This window comes from Lolium perenne, unplaced genomic scaffold, assembly GCF_019359855.2.
Source record: "Lolium perenne isolate Kyuss_39 unplaced genomic scaffold, Kyuss_2.0 unplaced99, whole genome shotgun sequence".
Lineage (NCBI taxonomy): Eukaryota > Viridiplantae > Streptophyta > Magnoliopsida > Poales > Poaceae > Lolium > Lolium perenne.
Window position 1 is genome coordinate 75780 of NW_027249057.1, and position 26499 is coordinate 102278.

A 26499-nucleotide genomic window follows, 5' to 3' on the forward strand; every position below is an offset into this window, starting at 1 on the left:
TCAGAGGTGGGCCACGATCAAGATGGATTTGAAGAATATACATAGAAGAATCACGTGAATCGGCCTTATATGCAAAGTTTGGGCTAGTTGGCCCGTATATCTGTAACATAGTAGGATACGTGTCGTTTAGGTAGAGTTTGTCTCGTGCACGGTGGGGATTATTCCCACGTTAGAAAGTCCCCCGGACTATAAATATGTATCTAGGGTTTATGGAATAAACAACAACCAACGTTCAACCAACAAATCAATCTCGGCGCATCGCCAACTCCTTCGTCTCGAGGGTTTCTACCGGTAAGCATCATGCTGCCTAGATCGCATCTTGCGATCTAGGCAGCACAAGCTTATGCTCGTTGTTCATGCGTTGCTCGTACTGAAGCCTTTTTGATGGCGAGCAACGTAGTTATCTTAGATATGTTAGGGTTAGCATTGTTCTTCGTATCATATGCTATCGTAGTGCAACCCTTGCATATCTAGCCGCCCTCACACCTACCTTAGGTGTGGGGGCGGCACCCCGCTTGATCATTATTTAGTAGATCCGATCCGTTACGGTTGCTCCTTGTTCTTCAAGGATTAGTTTAATATCTGCAATAGTTAGGCCTTACAAAGGGTTGGAGGATCCAGCGGCACGTAGGGTGTCGTTTGCTAGTCCTAGACAGGATGTTCCGGGGATCAACCTCGTGTTGGTTTTTAGGCCTTGTCTAGGACCGGCTTACGATCACCTTGCGTGGCCGCGAGGCCCAATCGTGAGTAGGATGATCCGATTATGCGGTGAAAACCCTAAATCGTCGTAGATCGCATTAGCTTTATCTTGATCAAGCAGGACCACCATATATTCGTGCAACTCGTACGAATCATGGGTGGATCGGCTCCTTGAGCCGATTCACAGGATAACCTGAGAGCCGATCGAGGCTCGTATTTAATGTTTACGTGTATGCCATGCAGGAAACTAAGCGAGGCATCTCCATCACCTTCCTGACCAGGTATAGGTCAGGTGGCACGCCCTTGCATCAGCATCGGACGTGTGTACCAGAGGCTTTGCGGGCCGTCGCTCGGAGGGACCAGGGCCAGCCGCAGCCCTAAGTTGTTCCCGGCTCTACTGTGTTGCCCGTCGCTGCCCGCCGGTGGGTTTTGACCGCAACACATTCTGGCACGCCCGGTGGGACCAGCTTCGTCATCAACCACATCGCCATCTACCTCTGAGATGGTGGACGGCACTCCAGTCACGTACGAGGATCTGACCGACGAGCTCAAGAAGAAGTATGACGAGGTCAAAGCAATCCTCGAAGCCGACCTCATCGGCTCTTTCCACAGAACCCGTTCACATGGCATCAGGTGGAAGGGGTTCACGCCTGATGGTGCACTCGATGGGATAGACCTCTCTGCCCCGTCAGAAGAACGCACCAGGTCCCTGCGGCAAGAGATCAACTACTTGGTAGCTCACTCGCTACACCGCCACTCTGAGAACCTGGTAAACACGTTGGAGCGTGTCGCTCTTCGGGTGATCCAGGAGATCATGAGGCACCAGTACTCGCCGTCAGGACCAGCTCTCGGGACGCATCAAGGAGAGTTGCCACTCTAGTCCCGTCCACCGCTGCCATTTGCGTTGGCAGCACCAGAAGTGCCGAATTCACCGGCATTCATCGTCTACAAGATCGGTGGTGACCCTAGTGACTGCCAGTTCTTGCATGAGGCACCTAAGGAGATCCCTCACGGGTACATGTGCACGTATGTGCCAGACTGCGGCAACTGGGCGCTCACAAGCCAGGCCGCGACATCAGGGACTTCTGGAAAAGCAGGAGGGGCGTCAGCAACAGATCTTGAGAAGCAGACGTGGCTGACTAAATATGCCACCCCGACGAACCTCCAGAGCTCAGCTCCTGCAGTTGGCTCAGAGCTGGAAAAGCAAGCATGGCTGGCTAAGTACGCCACCCCGGCGAATCTTCAGAGTTCATCTCCTGGAGCCTGCACTGCGGATCAGATCAGTACCATACTGAGAGACCAGTTCGGCATGGTGCCGAAAAGGAGGGCAATCGGCTATTCCAAGCCGTACCCCGACGAGTACGAGTTGATCCCGCTACCACCTAAATATCGGCTCCCTGATTTCTCCAAATTCAGTGGATCAGATGGTTCCAGCTCCATCGAGCATGTGAGCCGATATTTGGCACAGCTAGGAACGGCCTCAGTGTCGGATCCACTACGCGTGAGGTTCTTCTCATAGTCCCTCACGGGATCGGCTTTCGGGTGGTACACCTCGTTGCCACCAGACTCGATCCGGACTTGGAAGCAGTTGGAAGAACAGTTCTATACGCAGTACCATTCAGAGGCTTCCGAGTCTGGCCTTGCCGATCTAGCACAAATACGTCAGAAGCGTGGAGAAACTGTGACAGAATACATCCAGCGCTTCAGGAATCTTAGGAACCGATGTTATTCGGTTCGTGTGACTGAAAAGGAAGCAGTCGAGTTGGCAGTAGCGGGCCTTGCAGCACCGCTCAAGGACATGGCCTCCCAAGCAGACTACCCCTCACTGGCGCACATGGTTCAGAAACTGTCGGCATATGAACAGCGCCACCCGGACTTGTACCAGGACAAATTCAAGCGTGCATTAGTCCTGGTCGAGGCAGAGGAAGACGAAGTTTCTGCGGGAGATCAAGAGGTAGCAGTGGCTGAATGGACTCGGGGGGCAACCCCCGTGTCCTGCAAATGGGTTAAGCCACCAGGTCCGCCCAGGGGGTTTGATTTTGACGTGACCAAAACTAAGCAAATCTTCGACCTCCTACTCAAGGAGAAGCAGTTGAAGATACCCGAAGGTCTCAAATTCCCCACGGTACAGGAGCTGAATGGAAAGCCATACTGCAAATGGCATAACTCGCTCTCCCATGCCACCAACGACTGCAGGGTGTGGCGTCAGCAGATCCAAATGGCGATAGAACAAGGACGTCTGATATTCAACCAGTACGCCATGAAGGTCGACACTCACCCCTTCCCCGCCGTTAACATGGTGGAATGCACTTACCCTGAAGGTTGCCAGCCAGGATCCTCGTTCAGCATCAACATGGTAGGACTTGGACACCACGCTGGCAAGGATGGAGACGAGGGCAGCTGCTCTCGTAGCAAGGACACAGAGGAGGCTGCTCCACGCGATCGGCTCTGTCATGATGGCAAGCGCTACGTCACAGAGGGAGAAGTGAAGAACATGAGATATCAGCGACCCCTCTCTGATTACCTCCTCAACAAGTATGTGAGTCAGTATGACCAACGCCGACGATCCAGCGATGATGATGAAAGAGATCGTCTGGCTAGAGAAGCCAGAAGACATCATCGGCATGATCGCGATGAGGAGGAGCACGAGCGCTGTGCCAAAGGAAAATCAAGGGAGCAAGACGACAACGATAGGCACTGGGACTGCCCCTTCTTCAGACACTGCTGGAATTCAGGAATGAGCCGATTGCCCACAATCGGCAATTGCCCAGAATGCAACCAGAAGAAGAAGGAGGCAGCCAACGTGTCCGTGTTCAAATGCCTAGGGCCTCTCCCACCACAAAGCAAACGCGCTGAGTCCCCTCGGTTGGAAGGTCTCGAGGATTCAGAAGACGAGGGACAAGAAGAAGAAGAAGACAGGTACCACCGGCCAAGGTGGTGCCCTGATGGGCTCATCCGTTCCCAAAAGCGCAGGGTTCAGCGATTGCGCGGCTTGGAGGAAGCCGAAAGGTTATACTTGCATACGCTAAGGAAGGCGTGACCTGATCTGGCTGCGAAAGTTCAGCGAACCCTGGATGAAGAGGGTCGTCCACGGAAAATGGAGTGGCGCCCCAAGCAAAGGAAAGCCGATGATGAAACATCAGCTGGCACAAACATGGTGTTCATCCTCCCTTCGGAGTTCAGTGCTCCGGGATTAGACGAGGCACCTGTGGCACAACTTGACTGCGGCCCACGGCCGGTTATCTTTGAGAAGCCATGAGAAAGAAGCTACAGACATCTGAAGGCCCTATACTTGCGAGGTTACATCGATGGGAGGCCTGTCAATAAGATGCTGGTGGACACCGGAGCGGCAGTCAACATTATGCCATACTCTATGCTACGTCGGTTGGGACGCTCTAGCTCGGATCTGATCAAGACCAACGTGACATTGAGCGATTTCAACGGCCAAGCATCTGACGCACAAGGTGTCCTGAACGTGGATCTGACCGTAGGAAGGAAAACTATCCCTACGACATTTTTCATCGTCGATAGCAAGACACCTATGCTGTTCTGCTGGGAAGAGATTGGATCCACGCCAACTGTTGCATTCCCTCCACGATGCACCAATGCATAATACAGTGGGATGGAGATGAGGTAGAGGTCGTCCAGGCCGATGACTCAGCCGAAATTTCAACGGCTGGCATGAACGCGTGGGAAGCAGCAGGCCAAGAGCCACTCTCAGGTATCAATTTGGACGACTGCGAGCGCATCGACGTGACGAAGGGCAGGGTTAGGCTGGTCTTATCCACTGGCCTGACCATGTAACTGGAGCAAACCAATGAGCAAACATGGCGAGGCTGATCCTTGTGATCGGCCCCAAAAAATCTATGAGGGAAAATTACAAGACCTTCATTGAGCGTTTCGATCAATATGGAGGCCGATTTTCAGCAATCGGCCAAAATTATCTTCACCACAGGTTCTGCTTACGTTCAGCATTGATCTATTGGGCAGCGGTCACGTCGGCGGATGAGAATCAACACGAATCCTAGCGGAGCCGACGTGCAAATACAGTGCCTTGGCTAACCACAAAGCCGATATCTGCAGTCACCTGGCAGATTCGGCTCGGGGGGCATCTAATCGGATGAACAGGCGCAGATGAACCTGTGCGCAGTGAAACATTGGGGGCTGATAGGAAAAATCGGCCAGTAAAAAAAATCGACTTTAGAACTAAGAAGCGAAGCCGATGCGCAGCCATCGACTCTAGTGCAATTATAAGGTCTACCGGGTCTTCACCAAGTTTCTCCTCCAGTTCAGCTGTGGGACCTCCTGCTTCTTCAGCTGCCTTGAGCCGATTAGGGTTCCTGAACTTTTTTGTCAAGGATTTTCAGCCCTTGGTGCTAGTTCAGCAGTGTTGATAGAAGAGGTATATCGGCTTTCGAAGGAAGAAAGGTGATTGGCTTTGGTGCATCCTCACTGACATTCTCGCCTCGAGTAAGGCTCGGGGGGCATAGGCCTGGTAGATGCTCTATTTAAGAGCCGATTGAGGTACCATCGACTGATCTTTCGTCGCAACCTTCTTCACAAAATGATGAGTGTTTAAAGAAGACCATTAGGTTTGGTTGGAAGAATTCAAAGGCTTTCTTGAAGACTCTACTTTATCCACCAGATCTCAAAATCATCAGGTGAAGAATTGAAGGGTGAATTTTAAAGGACCGATGCGTTGCTATCGGATCATTGCGCATTGGCTAAGGGGACAAATCGGCAAGATCAGTATGAGAGGAAATCGGCTAAATTAAGCTCAAAGGGAATCGGCAAAAATCAAATTGGGAGAAGTTCTTCATTGATAGGCAAGATTTCTTACATAAAGAGCTGATTGCTCTCAAAAGGGAGTACTAGGGGATACATTGCCCCATCTACTACTACTGGTCCTATACTAAGGTCCTATCTACGGGCCGTCGCTGCCCTCGTCGTCGCCGCTGTCGGCGCTACTCCCGGCGGGCTCGTCGTCGCTGCTCCAATGGCCGCCGACCGGGCCCTCATTGTCCTCGTCCTCTTCGTCAGCGTCGTCGTCGTCGCTGTCGAAGTCGCTGAGGTTCCCCGGCCAGGGGCAGAACCGTTTGGCCGGCGGCTCGTCGGAGGAGGTGTCGTCCTCCTCCGCCTCCTCCTCCTCCTTCTCCTCCTCCGCCTCCTCGGAAGAGGTGAAGTCGCAGGAGAAGCGATCGTCGTCGCTCTCCTCCTCCGTTTCCCCGTCGGCGAGGAAGCGGAGATCGCTTTCCCCGTCGGTCAAGGACTTGTCGTCCTCAGACCAGACGGAGAAGTCATGGCTGGGCTCCTCCCCGGCCTCGATGGCGCGGCGAGTGTTGGCTGCGTGGACCTCCGCCGGGTTCGGCTCCGGCGTCGGCTCGCGGGAAGAGGAGGATTGGGTGGAAAGATCCGATGGGGCAGAGGAGGAAGAAGACATCGTGTCGCAGGAGGGCTTTTGGAGTGCTAATGCGAAGGGGATGCAGGAGTAAACTGTTCGGAGCGGTTAAATAAAAGGGGATATAGTGGAAATTCAATGCCACAGCAGTTTCCGAGGAAGTGGTGCCTAAAAGAAAAAAAAACTGCCAGGTCACGTGGAGAAGTTGAGAAGGCAAGGCATCATGATGAAAGATACTGCGGCGGTTCTGCCACGACATGACCCGACGAAGAAAAAGAAGAGTGATTTTGGAATTACCAATTCCAAAACCAGGGGGGCATGTGTTATCACCAGAATTTGACCGAGTCAGAGGTGGGCCACGATCAAGATGGATTTGAAGAATATACATAGAAGAATCGCGTGAATCGGCCTTATATGCAAAGTTTGGGCTAGTTGGCCCGTATATCTGTAACATAGTAGGATACGTGTCGTTTAGGTAGAGTTTGTCTCGTGCACGGTGGGGATTATTCCCACGTTAGAAAGTCCCCTGGACTATAAATATGTATCTAGGGTTTATGGAATAAATAACAACCAACGTTCAACCAACAAATCAATCTCGGCGCATCGCCAACTCCTTCGTCTCGAGGGTTTCTACCGGTAAGCATCATGCTGCCTAGATCGCATCTTGCGATCTAGGCAGCACAAGCTTATGCTCGTTGTTCATGCGTTGCTCGTACTGAAGCCTTTTTGATGGCGATCAACGTAGTTATCTTAGATATGTTAGGGTTAGCATTGTTCTTCGTATCATATGCTATCGTAGTGCAACCCTTGCATATCTAGCCGCCCTCACACCTACCTTAGGTGTGGGGGCGGCACCCCGCTTGATCATTATTTAGTAGATCCGATCCATTACGGTTGCTCCTTGTTCTTCAAGGATTAGTTTAATATCTGCAATAGTTAGGCCTTACAAAGGGTTGGAGGATCCAGCGGCACGTAAGGTGTCGTTTGCTAGTCCTAGACAGGATGTTCCGGGGATCAACCTCGTGTTGGTTTTTAGGCCTTGTCTAGGACCGGCTTACGATCACCGTGCGTGGCCGCGAGGCCCAATCGTGAGTAGGATGATCCGATTATGCGGTGAAAACCCTAAATCATCGTAGATCGCATTAGCTTTATCTTGATCAAGCAGGACCACCATATATTCGTGCACCTCGTACGAATCATGGGTGGATCGGCTCCTTGAGCCGATTCACAGGATAACCTGAGAGCCGATCGAGGCTCGTATTTAATGTTTACGTGTATGCCATGCAGGAAACTAAGCGAGGCATCTCCATCACCTTCCTGACCAGGTATAGGTCAGGTGGCACGCCCTTGCATCAGCATCGGACGTGTGTACCAGAGGCTTTGCGGGCCGTCGCTCGGAGGGACCAGGGCCAGCCGCAACCCTAAGTTGTTCCCGGCTCTACTGTGTTGCCCGTCGCTGCCCGCCGGTGGGTTTTGACCACAACAACTTCACCACCACGTCGTTGATGTATACGTGGACATTGCACCCGATTTGACTCTCGAGGCAACTGTTCATGCACCGCTGATAGGTGGCTCCAGCGTTCCTGAGGCCGAAGGTCATGATGGTGTAGCAGTAGGCGCCGAGTGGCGTGATGAACGCCGTTTTCTCCTGGTCATCAACCGCCATCTTGATTTGGTTATACCCGGAGTATGCGTCGAGGAAGTATAGCGACTCCGAGCCTGCGACTGCGTCGATAATTTGGTCGATTCACGGGAGGACGAATGGGTCCTTGGGGCAGGCGCGGTTGAGGCCGGTGTAATCTATACACATTCTCCACGTCTTATTCTTCTTCAGAACTAGGACTGGGTTTGCCAGCCATTTAGGGTGCTTGATTTTCATGATGAATCTGGCGGCGAGTAACCAGTTCACCTCTTCGGCGATTGCGCGCCATCGTTCTTCGCCTACAGGTCGCATCGATTGCTGGACGGGGCGCGCGGTGGGATCAACGTGGAGTTTGTGCTCAGCAAGTTCTCTCGGGACACCTGGCATATCAGAAGGTTTCCATGCAAATATATCTCAATTCTCTCGGAGGAACTTGATGAGCGCGCTTTCCTATTGGGCGGACAAGCCCGTCCCAACGATAACCTGCCTACTTGAGTCGTTCTCTACCAAATATACTCGGCGAGTGTCAGTCGTTGGCTGGAAGGTCGCCGCGGACGAGTCGAGCTTGGTTGGCTTCTCGAGGATGGCGGGGTCGTTGTGGTCGACTGGGTACTTGGCGAGCTCGACGGTGTTGTCGCTCGGCGGCGATGACGGCGTCGGCTATCTTTGCGCCATTATCTTCGCACTCTAGGGCGAGGTAACTCGTCGGCTCTTGTACTCCGATTATCTGTAGGTGGCTGCTTATGGTCGGTGAGTACGTCTAGTGCATTGAGTTCTTCTCTGACTCCGAATTTAGAGGCAATCTTCTGGAAGTCCTTGTTGCTATTATCGGAACGAGAGAAACTTCCATGAAAAGTTATCATGGTCCCATTATTGCCTGGCATCTTGAGTTTCATTTACGCATAATGGGGAACTGCCATGAATTTAGCGAACGCCGGTCGGCCGAGGATAGCGTGGTATTGAGATTCCCAATTTACTACCTCGAACTCGAGTCTTTCCTTCCTGAAGTTGTTGGGTGTACCAAAAACAACATCCAGCAAGATCTTGCCAAGAAGATATGCCGGTAGGGTCGGGATAATGCCATGGAAACATGTGTCGGATTCTTGTAACATATCAACTGTCATACCCATCGCCTTCATCGTGCTTGCAAACAGAAGGTTTAAGTCGTTGCCACCATCCATGAATTACTCATGTTGAATCCTCCAATCTGTGCTTCGAGTACTAGGGCAACGTGACCAGGCCTAGGCACAACTATCGAATGATCAGCCCTGCTGAATAAGATGATTTGATCTGACCAATCGATGTATTCTGGTACACTTGCCATGGCCACCTCTGCAAGTTTTATCTCTCGCGTAAATTTCTTGGATTCTCTTTTGAAAACGCTGGCCTTGTGGATCGTATTCACCTGTCCTCGTGATACGGGAAAGGCTTCGGCTGACACGTGTGGGCGGTCCTGTGGCTCGGGCAATCGAACGGAGGCAGCTGTACCTTGTATTATCGGGTGTGCCTGTGTGTCGGAGTCGGACCTCAATTTTTCGCATAGCTTCTGAATATTGTAGAATTGACGACAATCCTTGAGCAAATGTGATGCTTTCTCGGTGTTGTCTTTCGGATCGACGTAAACGTGCAAGTAACATGGGGGCCATGCGGATCTCAACCCAAATAACCTCACCCTGCAGCCTCACAGCCGTGCCAGCTCGGCAGGCCCATGGCCGTGGGCCGCGAGCCCATAAAATCCCCGCCCCCCTGCTTTTCCGTTCCCAGCACAGGAACCTCTCGACCCCCCGCCCGCAGCCGGTTCCCCGTGCCCCCCACCCAGATCTAGCTAGGGTTTGCTCGCTCGCTCGCTCGGCCTTCGTTCTTCTTGGGCCGAGCCCTGATCCTGCACCGCCCGCCCGCCCCGCCCCTCCCCTCCGTAAGCCCCCCAAACTCCAAACCCCTCTCCTCCTCCCTCCCTCCTCCGCGCCTCTTGGCCTCGCCCCCTTCCCGCGCTGCTCCTAGCGTCGTGGATTGGATTTGTTCACATGTTTACATCTGGCTGCGTTTACTTTTCTACTACTACTACTTCTTATGGTCGGCTGTGGTGGATATTTAATGGGGTATGCGTTTCGTCCGACAATTTACGGGGCGTGGTTCTTTAGATTTCACAAGAATTCCGCAGGAGCACCAAATTTGTCATATGCGGGCCATTTCCTTGTTTTCTGCATATGTTTCTTCCGAGCTAATATATTTTCTTTATCAAAAAAACACAAAAGTGCGACATTCAAAAGCGCTTGGCCCAAACGAATTACTCTACTCTATCCAGTACTACGGATTGTTTCAGCCAGCAAAAACGCACCCATCTCTCGAAACATGCTACCGCCCTGCCAAAACAGCAGCCTTCACTCCCTACTTATTTTGAATGTCGCACTTTTGTGTTTTTTGATAAAAATATTAATATCAGAAGATACCAATTACACTCAGCCTCTGCAACAACGCAACAACGCAACACCATAATGTCAGTACGGATGCACACACCCAAAAAAGAACTAAGAAACAAAAATCCCGCTACAGAGCACTGGTGGAAAAAAGGGCTTTGGTCGCGGTTGGCAACTGCCATTAGTCGCGGTGGCGCAACCGCGACCAAAGCTGCGCGACTAAAGGCCCCCCCCTTTAGTCGCGGTTCCTTACGAACCGCGACTAATGGCCGGTCCAGGTGGGCCGCAGCGAAGGCCAGAGCGGAGGACCTTTAGTCGCGGTTCTTCTGGCCAGCCGCGACTAAAGGCCTCCGCAGGGTTTAGGGTTTTAGCCCCCCTCCCCCTAAATCTGGTTTCTTTTTAATTTGTATTATTTTATTTCTTTTGGGTTTTAATTCTGAAGGAGTTTCACATATTTAGGCCAACCGCGACTAAAGGCCTCCGCAGGGTTTAGGGTTTTAGCCCCCCTCCCCCTAAATCTGGTTTCTTTTTAATTTGTATTATTTTATTTCTTTTGGGTTTTAATTTTGAAGGAGTTTCACATATTCTACTTGCATCGTATACATACATGCATATGAATGTACAATTTCAAACAAATTTGAAATTAGAACCAAAAAGAATTCAAGAGGAATATACAATATATATTCAATATCGGATGACCATATACAATATATATTCAATATCGGATGACCATATACAATTTTGAACAAGTTAGTTACAAATTCTGGTGCATATAAAGTTCTACGTCATCGTAATAGTGTTCTCCTTTAGGATCGATGACTTCCCTCGCCAACCATCCAGCTAGTTCCTCTTGAAGTGGTCGGAAGCGAGCTTCGGACTAAGCGTCTTCCGGAGGTTATTCCTCAGATGTTGTTCTCACACGTCTGGTCCCGCTCATTGCAAGTATCTCCGGATCCTCTCACAAACATAGTATCCACATAGGTTGGTCCCCGGTGGCTGAGTATCCCCGCCGTCCGCACCGCCATTTTAAAATGTAGCTCTTTTTTGAATTCACCGACCTTGGTATCTACGAACCGTCTCCAAACCCTACGAGGCAAAGAAAATTAAATAAACAAGAGAGTTATTAATTAGTTACTTGATATTAGGAAATGATGAACGAAATAGGCCGATCGATATAGAGCGCAAATGAATGAAAATAATTACTTTTGCATCATTTTTCTCATGTCGCCCCAAAGCGCCGGATCCATATTCAGAGAGTCGTGGACGAGAACCGAGGAGGTCTGAACTTTAATTACCATAAGAATCCAAAGTGGAACCTGCGGACACGATACATGCACAACCATGCATAACTCATCGATTAGCCACATACCATGCATGGAGTAAACAAAAGAGAATGTGCTCAAGACAGAAACACTCACCCAAAATGGTAAGGAAATAGAATATCACTTTTCTCGTTGCTGTTTTCTAATAAACCGCCACAGTCATCCTCCACGTCGGCGGGTGGTGTTCTAACACATGTGAATTAACGATGTGTGGGTCAATGAACCCAACATCATGGATGTTCCTTATTCGCATTTCCCGCTTCTTCATTCTGCATAATAGCGTACACAACAAGATAGTTAGGACAAAGGCAGGCAATGAACGAGATGGGGTAGAAATTAATAAATCACTTACGTAACGTAGCAACCGATGATAGATTTGTCGAGGTCGCGCAGATTGAACAGCTGGAACAATTCACTCAGAGGAATTTGTACCCAGTAATGTTTGAAGTGATGCTCATATCTAACTTCCGCATAGATATAGTCTTTGGCGTTTTTATGTTTTATGTAACCCTTGTACCAATTTAGCAGACCTAGCATTTGTCGAGGTAGATCCCCTTCTCGCGCAGGCTCGACGAGAGGGCCATTCTTCACATATGTAAATACTACGTCCTTCATTGGCGCCTCATCAAGGCCTAGCAAAGGCACGAAGAGTGATACCTAACTCGGCCGCTTGTTCTCTCGGCACTCGTTACGCTCAATCCATAAAGCTGCCGCAGCTGCTATGATATCGGGGCATCCGGATCGGCGGCTTGCACTATGAGCGGGGCGATCGATTGTTTACTTTGTTCCCCGAGCTGGGCAACTTCTTTCCCCTTTCTAATTTTGACTCGGCCTCGTCCTTCACGGCTTTCTTCTCCGCCAACTCTTTCCTGTTCTTGAACGCGAGTGCTTGCCTACGAAGTTCACGTAAATAGTCGTCGTGCAGATTCTTCGCGGCTTGGGACGGTGTGTTCAAAAATGACTTAGCCCATCGTTTTTCCTTGTCGAATATACCGGCTTGGGCTCGCCCTCTATTTTCCTCTTGACGCCGCCTTCCATTTCTCTAAATCAGCAGCCGCGCCCGCCTCGACTTCCTCGGCACTACTTTCCCAAGGCCTCGTGGGGAGAGGCTTCGTGATACCTCCGGTACCTTTGTTTTCTTAGGTACGTAAGGGTCCGGTTAATAACCCAGGACTGCTTCGCTTCTTCGCCGGAGGTGGATTGGGGGCGGTACCGGTGTCGATCACCCGCCGGACGAGGACCGGGGGCGGCGGCGTGGGCTGACGTGAATGAGGTGTATTAGGTGAAGCACCACCGCCACCGTCACCGCCACCGCCACCGTCACCGCCACCGCCACCGCCACCGTCACCGCCACCGCCACCACCACCACCGTACGGGTGGACTTGTTGGCGCCTCGCCCGGAAACTTGATAAATTTCTTCTCGCCATAGAATGAACTCGGCGCTTGACATCTCCAAGTCTTTTCACCCCTTCGTGTGTAGCAATGTCAATGTCCAGGTTCTCAAACCCTTGGACTATCTCCTCCACCGTCACACGAGCATAGCCATCTTGAATGGGGTTGTTGTGGTGGAGTGCTCCAGTGGTAAAGCACCGCCGATGGCTACCTTCATGGACATGTTCCCGATAGGATAATACAGATGACATGCTTTCATCTCCTTTATATCGTCCACGGGGTAGCGAGGAGGCTCCGGTGCAGTAATTTCGACCACCGTAGGCTCCGGTGCAGTAATTTCTATCGTCGGTGCACCAGCCGGTGAGGCCTCCGTGGAAGCCACGCTGCTTCTTCTCGCTGGCTTCCGAGATCCATTGGATGATCTTCAAGATGTCGCGCCCGAGCCGCATCTCTTTCGCGACTAGTACACTCACGGTTTTCTTCATCACATCCATTTCCGTTACCAACTTCGCCACAACATCCGCATCCCGATCCATCTTTCTCTTACGGCTTCGTAACCGTACGGGTCATCGTTCCGGGGAACCCTATTTTCCACGGAATGGGCCCCATGCCTCGTATACGTCCTCCGTGTTCAGGATTCCCGAGGGCTTTTGTCGTGCGTCGTTCTCTCCGTTGAACCTGATCCTCCCTCTTGAGCCTCCCTCATTGCCTCAATAAGCTTTTGGGTGGGTGTAATTATTTTGCCCTGATAAACACACTCCCCTGTCTCCGGGTTCAGCGATCCCCCATGCCCGTACCACCAGCTTTTGGCCCTTGGGTCCCATCCCTCCGTTGCTGGACGGATTCCTCGCGCCCTCAGCCTCGTTCTCCATCTTCTCCCACTTAGGCTGCCAAAAGCGATACCCTCCTGGCCCCATTTTATGATTGTACTCCTTCTTGGCCGCATTTTCCTTATTTTTTTTCGATAGTTCAAGGAACTGCTCCGATTTCTTTTGCTTCACAAATTCTGGCCAATCATGTTGCGCTTCTCATATTGTCCTTTGAAATCCGGAGTCTTGCCCTGGTTGACAAAGTCATGGGCTAGATTTTGCTTGTATTTCCTAATGCGTTGGCCATCCTAGAAAGAGCGAATCGTTTGACTAGCTTGCCCCTCTTCTTGTTTCCCGCAATCTTGTTACCCTCCACATCGTATTTGCGGTATTCCGGATGTAGAACGAAATGTTCCATAAGCTTGTTGATGCAATCTTTTTTCTCTCTTATCGACAAAAGTGAAACCAACACGTGCCTTCTTTGGCTCATTCCACTCCCCTGGCGGGTGATCGAGACGTTGTCTCTAACAACGGCTCCGCATTGGCCGACAAACTTGGTGGCGTTCTTGCTGGCTCCAGCGCCTGCCGGTTTCTTCGTCGACAACATCGATGGTGCATGTTTCTCCTGCTTTCATCGTCTTGGTTGCGCCACGCTTTGACGACGTACTCGATTTTTTCGACGATCCGGCCGAGGGCTAAAATAAGAAAGAGAGTCGCGCGCGTTAGTACACACACATTTATTCAAATCAGTTAGTTGTATCACCAGACGCTCAATATGTATATATATATATATACCTCGGCGCCGGAGGTGGTTGCTACTTCCAATTGAAGATCGTCGTTTATCGACGTTTCTTCGGCATCATCTCGCTTGCCGACGGCGCCCTTCATCTTCACACTCAAGGTTCAGATAAGAAGAGATATCATCTTCTTCTTCTCCGGTCGGCACATATGGAATATCGCCTTTTATGATGCCGAACATATGGTCTTCAGCGTCCGGATCATAGTTGTCCGTAATCGGGTCAGCTCTATCGTCCGCCATATGTCAGTCCCGAAACATGTAGTAAAAACAAATTAATTGTGTATATGCCAGCATTATCACATCTCTTCTACATATAAAGAGAGAGGGCGACGAGGGAGGCGAGAGGGGGGACGCGTGTATTAGATGTGTATATGCGGACGATCGACCTCGCCTCGCATGCAAAGTGACCGCGTGGACCGAGAGAACGGTGGTGGTGGCGAAAGGGGGGACGCAGTGACCGCGTGACCGAGAGACCGGTGGCGGTGGCGAAAGGGGGACGCAGTGACCGCGTGACCGAGAGACCGGTGTGGCGGTGACCGAGAGGGCGGTGGCGGTGCCGAGGACACATAACCCCGCCGCCCTCTCGATCCCAAATAAAATTTTGTTAAGTTAAAATTTTGATCATTAAGTCTAAATTTTGTGGCGGTGGCGGTGGTGGTGGTGGTGGCGGTGGTGGGGGCGGTGCCGATCCTTCTCTCTCTCGTAAAAACAAAAAAACCCCGCGCGTATACGGAGGGGGCGGCGAAGGCGTCTCGTCGCCCCTCCGTATACACGCGGGGTCGGTGTCGAAAGGGCGGTGGCGAAATGGCGGTGGCGGTGGCGGTCCCTCCTTTCTCTCTCTTTCTCTCTAGCGCGCGAGAGGTCGCGCGGCGCCCCCTCCGTATACACACGGGCGAGCGCAAGTTTTTTTAAGTAAAATTTTACTTTTTTTAAGTCAAATTTTCGTTTTTTTTAGACAAACTTTTTAAGTCAATTTTTAGTTTTTTAAAATCAAATTTTAGTTATTTTTATATTTGTTTTTGTTTTGTTATTAGTTAAGATCTGTTTACTAAAAAACAAAAAACAAAAAACAAAAAAAGGCCGGCTGCTCATATCTTCTCTCTTTCTCTCCTCCTCTCTTTCTCTCAGAATCGTCGGCCAGCGGGCGCGCGACGGCGCGGGCAGGCGAGGCGACGGCGGCGGCGGGCGAGGCTAGGACGGCGACGGCGGCGGTGCGAGGCCAGGGCGCGCGGCGGGGTCTTCGCGCGCTCGGCGCGCGCGCCGGCAAAGCGATCGAGGGCGCGCCGGCCGTTACCTTGGCGGCGGCGGAGACTCCGTTCGGCAAGGGCGCGCAGCGAGGGCCGCGGCGAGGTCGTCGAGGCGCGGCGGAGGCGGCGACGGCGTCAGAGGCGGGGCGGCGACGCGTCTCGGTCGGGCAAAGCACTCGCGGAGAAGACGATGGGCGCGCGGAGAAGAAGAAGAAGCAGGCGCGGGGCGCGCCCGCGCGGGCATTTATAGCTCCAACCTTTAGTCGCGGTTGGGGAGCCCAACCGCGACTAAAGGGTACTTTAGTCGCGGTTGGTGACCCCAACCGCGACTAAAGGATTTTTTCGCCCCAATTTGCGTGTTCTCGCGGAGAGACCTTTAGTCGCGGTTGGCCGTGCCAACCGCGACTAAAGGCCTTTTTTCAAAATACTTTTCATTTCAAAATTTCAAAAATACAAATAATATATCAAAAAAATCAGAAAAATAAAACTAATTCATTTCAAAATTTCAAAAATACAAATAATATATCAAAAAATTCAGAAAAATAAAACTAATTCATTTCAAAATCTCGTAAATACAAATAATATATCAAAAAATTCAGAAAATAAAACTAATTCATTTCAAAATCTCAAAAAATACAAATAATATATCAAAAAATTCAGAAAAATAAAACTAATTCATTTCAAAATCTCAAAAATACAAATAATATATCAAAAAATTCAGAAAAATAAAACTAATTCATTTCAAAATCTCAAAAATACAAATAATATATCAAAAAATTCAGAAAAATAAAACTAATTCATTTCAAAATCTCAAAATTACAAATAATATATCAAAAAATTCAGAAAAATAAAAATAATTCATTTCAAAATCTCAAAAAATACAAATAATATATCAAAAAATTCAGAAAAATAAAACTAATTCATTTCAAAATCTCAAAAATACAAATAATATATCAAAAAATTCAGAAAAATAAAACTAATTCATTTCAAAATCTCAAAAATACAAATAATGTATCAAAAAAATCAGAAAAATAAAACTAATTCATTTCAAAATGTTTAAAATACATATAATATATCAAAAAATTCATAAAAAGAAAACTAATTCAATTCAAAATTTTAAAAATACAAATTATCAAAAATTCATAAAAATAAAACTAATTCAATTCAAAAGTTCGTTGGCCCCCTCTTCCCGCCTCTTTCCGCCGACCCCCTCTTCCATCCACGTCTTCCCGCCATTTCTTCCCGGTCGTCCCGCCTCTTTCTTCCCGCCAATTGTTTCCCGCCAATTTCTTTCGGCCTCTTTCTTCCCGCCAATTTTTTCCCGCCAATTTCTTCCCGCCACTTTCTCCCCGCCTCTTTCTTCCCGCCTCCTGTCTTCCCGCTCCCATTTTTCCCGCCATTTGTCACTACATATAGGTAGCCCCGCTTGGCCGCATTATCACATCTCTACAATCTCTCATCACTCTCTCATGGCTTCCACCGCACCCACTCTAACCTACCAGCAGGTGGAGGAGCTTTGCGCCTCGAACTACTCCTTGCCCTCGTGGCTACCGCGTCCTCGCCGGGCCGGAGCCTAAGCGCCGGCGGCGTGCCGGTCCCTCCCGTCCCTCGTGGTACCGCGCGCCGGCGGCCATCACGAACCACTACTACCTCGACCTCACGCCGGAGCAGCGGATGAATCCCCGCTGGCATCCCGATAACCAGCATACTTGGGACGCCTTCTTCATCAATCGGCGTGAGAGGGCGCTCGCCAGGTATGAGGAGGACGGTCTGCCTCCTGGAAACTTCCACGAGGCCGGCCGTCGGCTATGGTGGTACGGCCGGACTCTGCAGAGCGTCATGGACTACATCATGGCCGGCGATATCCCCCGCCCGCGCTACCCTCGCCCGAGCCACGAGCGCCGCCCGACGACGCCGACGACAAGAATGGGACGACGATGCCGGCAACTTAGAAGGCGACGACTACCAAGACAACGGCGGCGGCTATGAAGACTACGAGTATGCATATTATACGCCTAGGCAGGAGTATGACTAAATCACTCCAAATTTCATGTATGCAGGAGTATGACTTAGTCACTCCAAATTTCCTGTATGAAGGAGTATGACTTAGTCACTCCAAATTTCATGTATGCATGCAGGAGTATGACTTAGTCACTCCAAATTTCATGTATCATCAGTGCTATCTCGAGTCAATTGAATCATTCGAAAATGGACACCAAACACATCACGGGTAATATAATTCACATGATTCATTCAACAAAGTTTGGTACAATAAATTATTACACATCATTTCTTCCCTTGTGTCCCCGCTTGCTTACGATTGTGCCGTATCCATGGAGCATCCTCATCATTTAACTTAATGCTTGGGTCGGTGTTCACTTTGAAGGGCGGAATTTCAGCAAACATATTATAATCTTCTGACATGTCTGTCTTGTCCTCCACTCCCACGATGTTTCTTTTCCCCGAAAGAACAATGTGGCGCTTTGGATCATCGCATGATGTACCGATCGTTTTCTTATCTTTCCGTTTCCTCGATTTGCTACTCATGTCCTTCACATAGAAAACCTGAGCGACATCTTTTCGCTAGGACGAATGGTTCGTCAAGATAACCAAGATTGTTGAAATCCACCATTGTCATTCCGTATTGCTGGTCCACCTTTACCCCACCTCCTGTTAGCTTGAACCATTTGCACCGGAACAAAGGGACCCTAAAGGAGGGTCCATAGTCAAGTTCCCATATCTCCTCTATGTAACCATAATATGTGACCTTTTGCCCATTCTCGGTTGCTGCATCAAAGCGGACACCACTGTTTTGGTTGGTGCTCTTTTTATCTTGGGCGATCGTGTAAAATGTATTCCCATTTATCTCGTACCCTTGGAAAGTCGTTATAGTCGAAGATGGTGTCTTGGCCAACATGTACAGCTGATCTACAACCTTATTGTCACTCATTAAATGTTTTCTCAACCAACTGCCGAAAGTCTCCATGTGGGCCTTCCTAATCCAGGATTCAAGCTTCCCAGGGTTGTCCGAGCGTAAAATATTCTTGTGTTTCTCAAAGTACGGAGCCACCAAGCTGGAATTGGTCGAATCGTGTGGTGTGCTTCTTCGTAGAATGGCCGTCCATACATATCATTGATTTCCTTCCGATCGTGCCTTTTCCACTTAGTCTCCTCGTGCCGCGATTGAGGAAGACCAATCGGCTTAAGGTCAGGAACAAAGTCAACACAAAACTCAATTACCTCCTCATTTTCATAGCCCTTGGCGATGCTTCCTTCTGGCCTAGCACGGTTACGAACATATTTCTTTAATACTCCCATGAACCTCTCGAAGGGGAACATATTGTGTAGAAATACAGGACCGAGAATGGAAATCTCATCGACTAGGTGAACCAGGAGGTGCGTCATAATATTGAAGAAGGATGGCGGGAACACCAACTCGAAACTGACAAGACATTGGATCACATCGTTCAGAATCGTGGTAGAACTTCTGGATTGATTACCTTCTCGAGAGATTGCATTGAGGAATGCACATAGCTTCACAATGGGCAATGAACATTTTCCGGCAGAGCCCCTCAAAGCAATCGGAAGCAATTGCGTCATAATCACGTGGCCGTGAGACTTCAGGTTTTGGAACTTTTTCTCCGCCATGTTTATTATTCCCTTTATATTGGACGAGAATCCCGACGGGACCTTCATACCGCTCAGGCATTCAAAAAGATGACCTTCTCTTCTTTGGTCGAGCGTAGCCGGCACGACCTTGAAACCGTTCCGGATGCCGGTCATCGTGGTCTTTCAAACTTTGCTGGTCCTGCCGTGCTTCCTTTGTATCATTTGACTTCCCATACACGCCCAAGAAGCTTAGGATGTTCACGCAAATATTCTTCGTAACGTGCATCACGTCGATTGCAGAGCGGACTTCTAGGACTTTCCAATATTCTAGCTCCCTTAATATAGATTTCTTCTTCCACATGGCTACGTGCCCGTCAGCTCCCTTCGGAATCGATTGTCCGCCAGACCCTTTCCAAAGATGACTTTCACACCCTTGACCATATCAAATACCTCAGCACCAAGGTTCCGCAGGCTTCGGCCGGTGATCTGCCTTGCCGTTGTAATGCTTGCCTTTCTTTCATCGGATGACCTTTCTAAGAAATCGACGATGCCCAAGGTACACGTTCTTCTTACAATTTGGCAAATGTACACTTTCAGTCTCATGTAAGCAGTGCGTGCATGCATTGTATCCCTTATTTGACAAATCCCGAAAGGTTACTAAGAGCAGGCCAATCGTTGATGGTTACGAAAAGCAACGCTCGTAGGTCAAATTCCTCTTCTTTGTGCTCATCCCACACACGGACACCAGGTCTGCCCCACAGCTGTAAAAGTTCATCAACTAATGGCCTTAGGTACACATCGATGTCGTTGCCGGGTTGCTTCGGACCTTGGATGAGCACCGGCATCATAATGAACTTCCGCTTCATGCACAACCAAGGAGGAAGGTTGTAGATGCATAGAGTCACGGGCCAGGTACTATGGCTGGAGCTCTGCTCGCCAAAAGGATTCATGCCATCCGTACTTAGACCAAATCTTATGTTCCTTGCGTCGCCTGCAAAATCTTTGAACTCTCTCGTCGATCTTTCTCCATTGCGTTCCATCTCGCGGGGTGTCTCAACTCCCGTCCGACTTACGGTCCTCTTTGTGCCATCGCAACAACTTGGCATGCTCTTTGTTCCCGAACAGACGTTTCAACCGTGGTATTATAGGAGCATACCACATCACCTTGGCGGGAACCCTCTTCCCGGGTTTCTCGGCCCTCAACATCGTCACCAGGGTCATCGCCTCGATCTTATAACGCAATGCAAAGGCATACCGGGCATTCATTCAAATTCTCGTATTCACCGCGGTAGAGGATGCAACGTTGATGCATGCATGTATCTTCGTAACCTCTAAACCTAGAGGGCAGACAACCTTCTTTGCTTCGTACGTAGTGGCGGGCAACTCGTTATTCTTTGGAAACATATTCTTCAACATTTTCAGCAAGTTTTCAAATGCCGAGTCAGCTACACCTGCCTCGTGCCTTCCATCTCAGCAAATCCAGTGTGCAGCCCAGCTTTTTCAGACCATCATCGCATCCGGTACAGCGCCTTCCTGTGATCCTCTAACATGCGATCCAAATTCTCCCTCTCTTTTTCAGTTTCGCAGCGTCTCCGTGCATCAGCAATGGTCCGACCAAGATCATCAACGGGATCATCACGTGCCTCTTCTTCACCTTCCCCTTCACCTTCCCCTTCACCTTCAGCATCCTCCATGAAAGTATCACCGAAATGAGCAAGATAGCTTTCATCGATGAAATCATCCCCTTCTTCATCTTCTTCCATTATAACCCCTCTTTCTCCATGCTTGGTCCAACAATTATAGCTTGGCATGAAACCGTGCCGAAGCAGGTGCATGTGAACATCTCTTGAGGAAGAGTAACCCTTCTGATTCTTACATTTAACACATGGACAGATAACAAAACCCTCCTGCTTGTTCGCATTAGCCACTACGAGGAAATCTTTCAAACCCGCACTGAACTCGCCGGAGAGTCGGTTACCGTACATCCATTGTCGATTCATCTGCATTATTATAATATAAAATATATAATTAACCATCATGCATTTGTTAAACTAACTAGCTACAAACAATATAAATTAAACAATGAACTACACACACATGCACATTTTATCAACGACACATCAAAGGTTCAAGTTGCTAACCGCGATCGAGGAGGAAAAAATAAATGAGAAAGCTCAAGTGTGGCTCCAACACTTCATATCATGTTTGTTTCATGCTCTTGGGGCATTTCATCAAACACCTTATGTGCATAAGAGGAACCAAAAGCAAACCTAACACCCACTTGTGAGCTTGTGAAGAGAATGGCACCAAATGGCTAAGTGTTGGCTGCTGGATGGGTATATATAGGGGAGGGGCTTTAGTCCCGGTTGGCCTGGCCAACCGCGACTAAAGGCCTTCGGGCACCTGGCCAACCGCGACTAAAGACCCCCCACGTGCACCGGCTGGCCACCGAGCGCCCTGGGCCCAGGCCTTTGGTCGCGGTTCTCCTCCCGAACCGCGACTAAAGGTACCATTTGTCGCGGATCCTGCAGCATCGCGACTTATGGGGCTCACCCGAAGCCTGTTTTTCCACCAGTGGAGTCTAGCTAATGGAAGGAACCTAGCCGGTCCAGTTTATAGTTAGTATTGCTCATGAAGATTTGCGCCAGTACTGAAGCAAAGCCCAAAGTTTTAGCCTTTGAGCTGTGCGCTAATTAGTCCAATTAAACCATACTAAGTTGCTTCTAATGTTAGTTTTGTAGCATCAGTAATGTGGTCAGATATTGATTCCTTGCATGAATGGCCACATATTAAGTTTATTTTGCTTCCTTTTGGTCAAATAACCTGTGCTCTGATATCTGACGTCACCACGTTATTTATGCCAGATTTTGTGACCCCCTGGTACTAGTCTACCAGCATGGCTGATGAAGCTGGCAATGACAGTCAGGTGGTCCAAGGTAATGAGACTGTTGACCCAAGTAACGAGGCAGGCCATGAGGATGCAATGATCCATGGAAATGAGTTGGTCCAAGTTGATGAGATGACTCAAGGTGATGAGATGGGTGAAGGTGAGGAGTTGACACAGGGCGAAGAGTTGCTTGAAGGGCATGAGTTGGCCATCGCTGAGGTGGCCACCCCACCAACTACGAGGCGCAGGAAAAAGAAGTCCCTAGTGTGGGAGCACTTCACTATTGAGGATGCTGCTGGAGGAGCCACTCGGGCATGCTGTAAACTGTGCAAGCAAACCTTTGCTTACAGCTCTGGTTCAAAAATTGCAGGTACTAGTCATCTCAAGAGACACATCACCTTGGGTTCCTGTCCTAAGATAAAAAGCCAAGAGCATAAGATAGCACTGGCCTCAACAATTGGAACTGACAATGATGGTGATGGTACTGTGGAGAGGCGGTCTAAGAGGCGTTACAGATATACTGGTTATGCAAATGCGTCTTTTGATCAAGACCGCAGTTGTTCGTACCTGGCAAAGATGATCATTTTGCATGACTACCCACTCCACATTGTTCAGCAGCCAACCTTCACTGCTTTCATTGATAGTCTGCAGCCCCGTTTCAGGGTTGCTGATGTTGACACAATGGAGGGGGAGGTGTATGCTGTTTATCAAAGAGAAAAAGAGGGTCTCTTGCAAGCATTCAGCACTATGCCTGGAAGGATCAGCCTCACTATTGGATTGTGGACAACTAGTCAAACTCTTGGCTATGTTTCACTTGCTGGGCAGTTCATTGACTCTGATTGGAAATTACATCGAAGAATGCTTAACTTCATGATGGTGTCTTCGCCTCATTCAGAGAATGCACTCAGTGAAGCTATTAGTGCAAGTCTTACTGACTGGAGTATGAAGGATAAGCTATTTACCATCACACTGGATAATGATTGCTCATCGCATGATATCTACAGTGCAAATTTGAGAGACCATCTCTCCAGTAAGAACGACCTCTCGCTTAAGGGCCAGCTATTTGTTGTGAGGTGCTATGCCCACATCCTGAATGCAGTTGCACAAGATGTCATTGCTTCAATCCACGGTGTCATCTACAATATCCGTGAAAGCATAAAGTTCATAAAAGCTTCTCCTAATCGTGAGGAAAAGTTCGCTGAGATTGCTCTGCAGCTGGAGATCCCCAGTACCAAGACCCTCTGTCTGGATGTTACAACCCAGTGGAACACCACCTATCTGATGCTCTTGGCTGCCTTGGATTATAAGCAGGCTTTCACTCAACTAGAAACATGTGATGATAACTACAATGAAGCACCTTCGTTTGAGGACTGGAAAAAAGTTGAGGCGGCCTGCAATTACTTGAGGCTGCTGTATGACTCGGCTCACAGCATAATGGCAGCGGGAAACCCAACCTCAAACATCTTTTTCCATGAAGCTTGGAAACTTCAGCTGGAGCTGGCAAATGCTTCAGGACATGAAGACCCAGTTTTCAGTATCATTGCCAAATATATGCATGAGAGGTTTGACAAGTACTGGAAGGATTGCAACCTCGTGCTATCTGTTGCTGTTGTGATGGATCCACGTTTTAAGATGAAGCTTGTTGAGTTCAGTTACTCGAAGATTTATGGCGTCGAGGCTGCGAAGTATGTTAAGGTGGTAAATGATTCAGTGCATGAGCTTTTTAAGGACTGTAGCACAGCCACTCCCTGAGCAAGGAGCAACTAATCATGCAGCTGCCAATGGGAATAACACCCATGCAAATCAGCCTTCAACTGGTGATGGTCTTCTAGACTTTGATATGTATCTTTCTGAGATTGCCACAAGCCAGCCCTCAAAATCTGAACTAGAGCAGTACCTGGATGAATCACTCACTCCGCGTATCCAAGAGTTTGACATTCTGAACTGGTGGAAGCTTAACACACTCAAGTTCCCAACGCTCTCGAGGATGGCACGTGATATCTTGGCAATTCCAATGTCCATGGCGACCAATGGCAGCTCCATATTTTCTGCAGGAACAGGAACCCGCATGCTCGATGATTACAGAAGCTCGCTCCGGCCGGAAATCGTGGAGGCGCTTGTCTGCGCGAAGGACTGGCTTCCGTATTCGACCACTGCACCGGAGGCGCCGAGTTCTGGGCTGCTTGGCAAGATGGAGCAGGCTCGCTTCCTTGCTGGGGCATGCATATATTTCAGGTACCTATGGGCGGTCTTTAACTGTAGGTGTATTTGGGCCAGAGTTTGTGAAGTGACTGATCACTGTCATTGGTTCTGTCCTAGAATGCAATTTGCTGTGTAGAACTCTGTTAACTCCTCCATGCTGTTATGTACCTTTTCATGTGCCGTGTAACCTGTGTGTTGTAATATGTGATCAGAGATATTTATCTGCCGTTGCTTGTGACTGGTCGTGTACAAGCAACGTAATGTGTTAGCCTGTGGCATAAGATTGTGCTTCCGCTTTTGTGTCCGGTATAGAATTTTGTTAGTGGGCTATATTCATTAGGGCATCTCCAGCGGGGCGACGCATTTGGAACGCTGTCGCGTCCGTTTGCGTCGGCCGAAATGGTCGAAATCGACCGTGCGTCCGTTTGCGTCGGGGTGGCTTCAGCGGCACAATGCATACTTTTTTTCCCGCATTGATAAAAACCATAATTTACATTGATACAAAAACATAAAAGAACTTAAAAAAGGCCATAAAGGCCAGCTAAAACCTAGCTAATAGACGGCTGTATAATATGTTGGTAGTAATAATTTTAAGGCCACACTTAAACTGATAAATATTTTCTTATTTAAATATTAAGATGATTGGTAATTAAATCTGATACATCATACAGTAAAATTATATGCATGAAAAGTTAACCTTGAGGATTAACTAAATGGGATACACTGACAGATAACACGCGAACTACAATAGTAGGCTTGCTACTTTTGACAATAAATGGTATACAATGTTCTAACTATATGCACAAACTCTATTTTAGCGACTCTCAAGTCTTCTCCATCGGATGATATGTCTACAATCTCGGTGTCACTTGTGTAAAGCTAATAGGCTTTCTTTGGCTCCCACTCTATTGCCGAGGAAGACGCGATGTCTTGGCTATCCTGGCAGGCTTGTCTTTCTGGGCGAGAATCTTGTCAAGGAGTGATCCAGGCGATGATGCTCTTCTTGAGCTGGATCCAGGCGACGCTGTAAGAAGTGGTTGGAGGAGTAATATGTTGTTGGTATGCCATGTACGGCCGTCGGACAAAAAATCATATCATCTTAACATTTAGCAGGCACAAAGAGCTTTTAGACAACTTTCAAATTATGGGTCTGTTTGGATTTGAGTCAAACTGGCCTTGACAAATAAAATTGGTACGTCCATGAAATCTAGTTGATGTAAGTTTCTGTTTGGTTGAAGGCCAAAGTTTTGGCTGGCCCCAGCTCCCCCTTAGCTGAAGTGTACCTTTTGGCCAATTCTTGGGCAAGTCCAGGGCAGCCAATTCCTTCGCCAAATAATGATATCAATGGTTATAAAGGATATGTGCCAGTGTTGTTGAGCAATGGCAAAGCAGTACCGGTTATAAACTTCATTACATAGCTCATAGAATTGCATTAGATAAACAGTCCATATGAAAGTAGTTACAACGGTTTCACTGATTGGCATGTGCGAACTAAGGGAGGTGGCTAGAGTAATTAGGTGTTCATAGACAATATTACCATATGGGCAGTTTCCATACTTGCTATAGTGGTAGGTACGCAGACATCTTGATATCTAGGTACTTGATCACTTCTACACTTGGGCTAACATTTGCGATGGTTTGGCACAGCGGGCCGCGCCCGTTAGTTAGTTGTGATACATACAATAGTAGGAATAAGCTGCCTATAGTAATATTGCTCAAAGTTTCCTTGACTCTTTCGCAGTTTAGATCAGGTTACATATGTTCATTGTGGAGAACCAAAGAAATGTATATCTTATAATTTACATGTCCCTCGGCAACTGAAAGGGATTTGAGGGGTTGTTGGGCTAGCCAAGCCAGCAGAAGCAGGCAGACAAACCCGACGTCCATATCATGGTCACAGTAGGAGGGTTCAGGAAATCTGGAGTTGGATGGTACTGACAGATTACACGGTACTGGCACTTATATAAATAGAATGTTGTTACATAACTGTTCAGCTAATACCCCAGCTATATGTGCGCTTCAGAAGCAACCATCAAGATAATGAACAGGTAAGCCACTACAGGAATGGCTTGGTGT

The 26499-nt window shown here is 48.8% G+C and overlaps 1 pseudogene; it reads left to right on the plus strand.

Moving 5' to 3' along the window:
* The first annotated feature begins 22215 nt into the window (after positions 1-22215).
* Positions 22216-24661, plus strand: LOC127318763 (zinc finger BED domain-containing protein RICESLEEPER 2-like; annotated as a pseudogene).
* The last annotated feature ends 1838 nt before the right edge of the window (positions 24662-26499 follow it).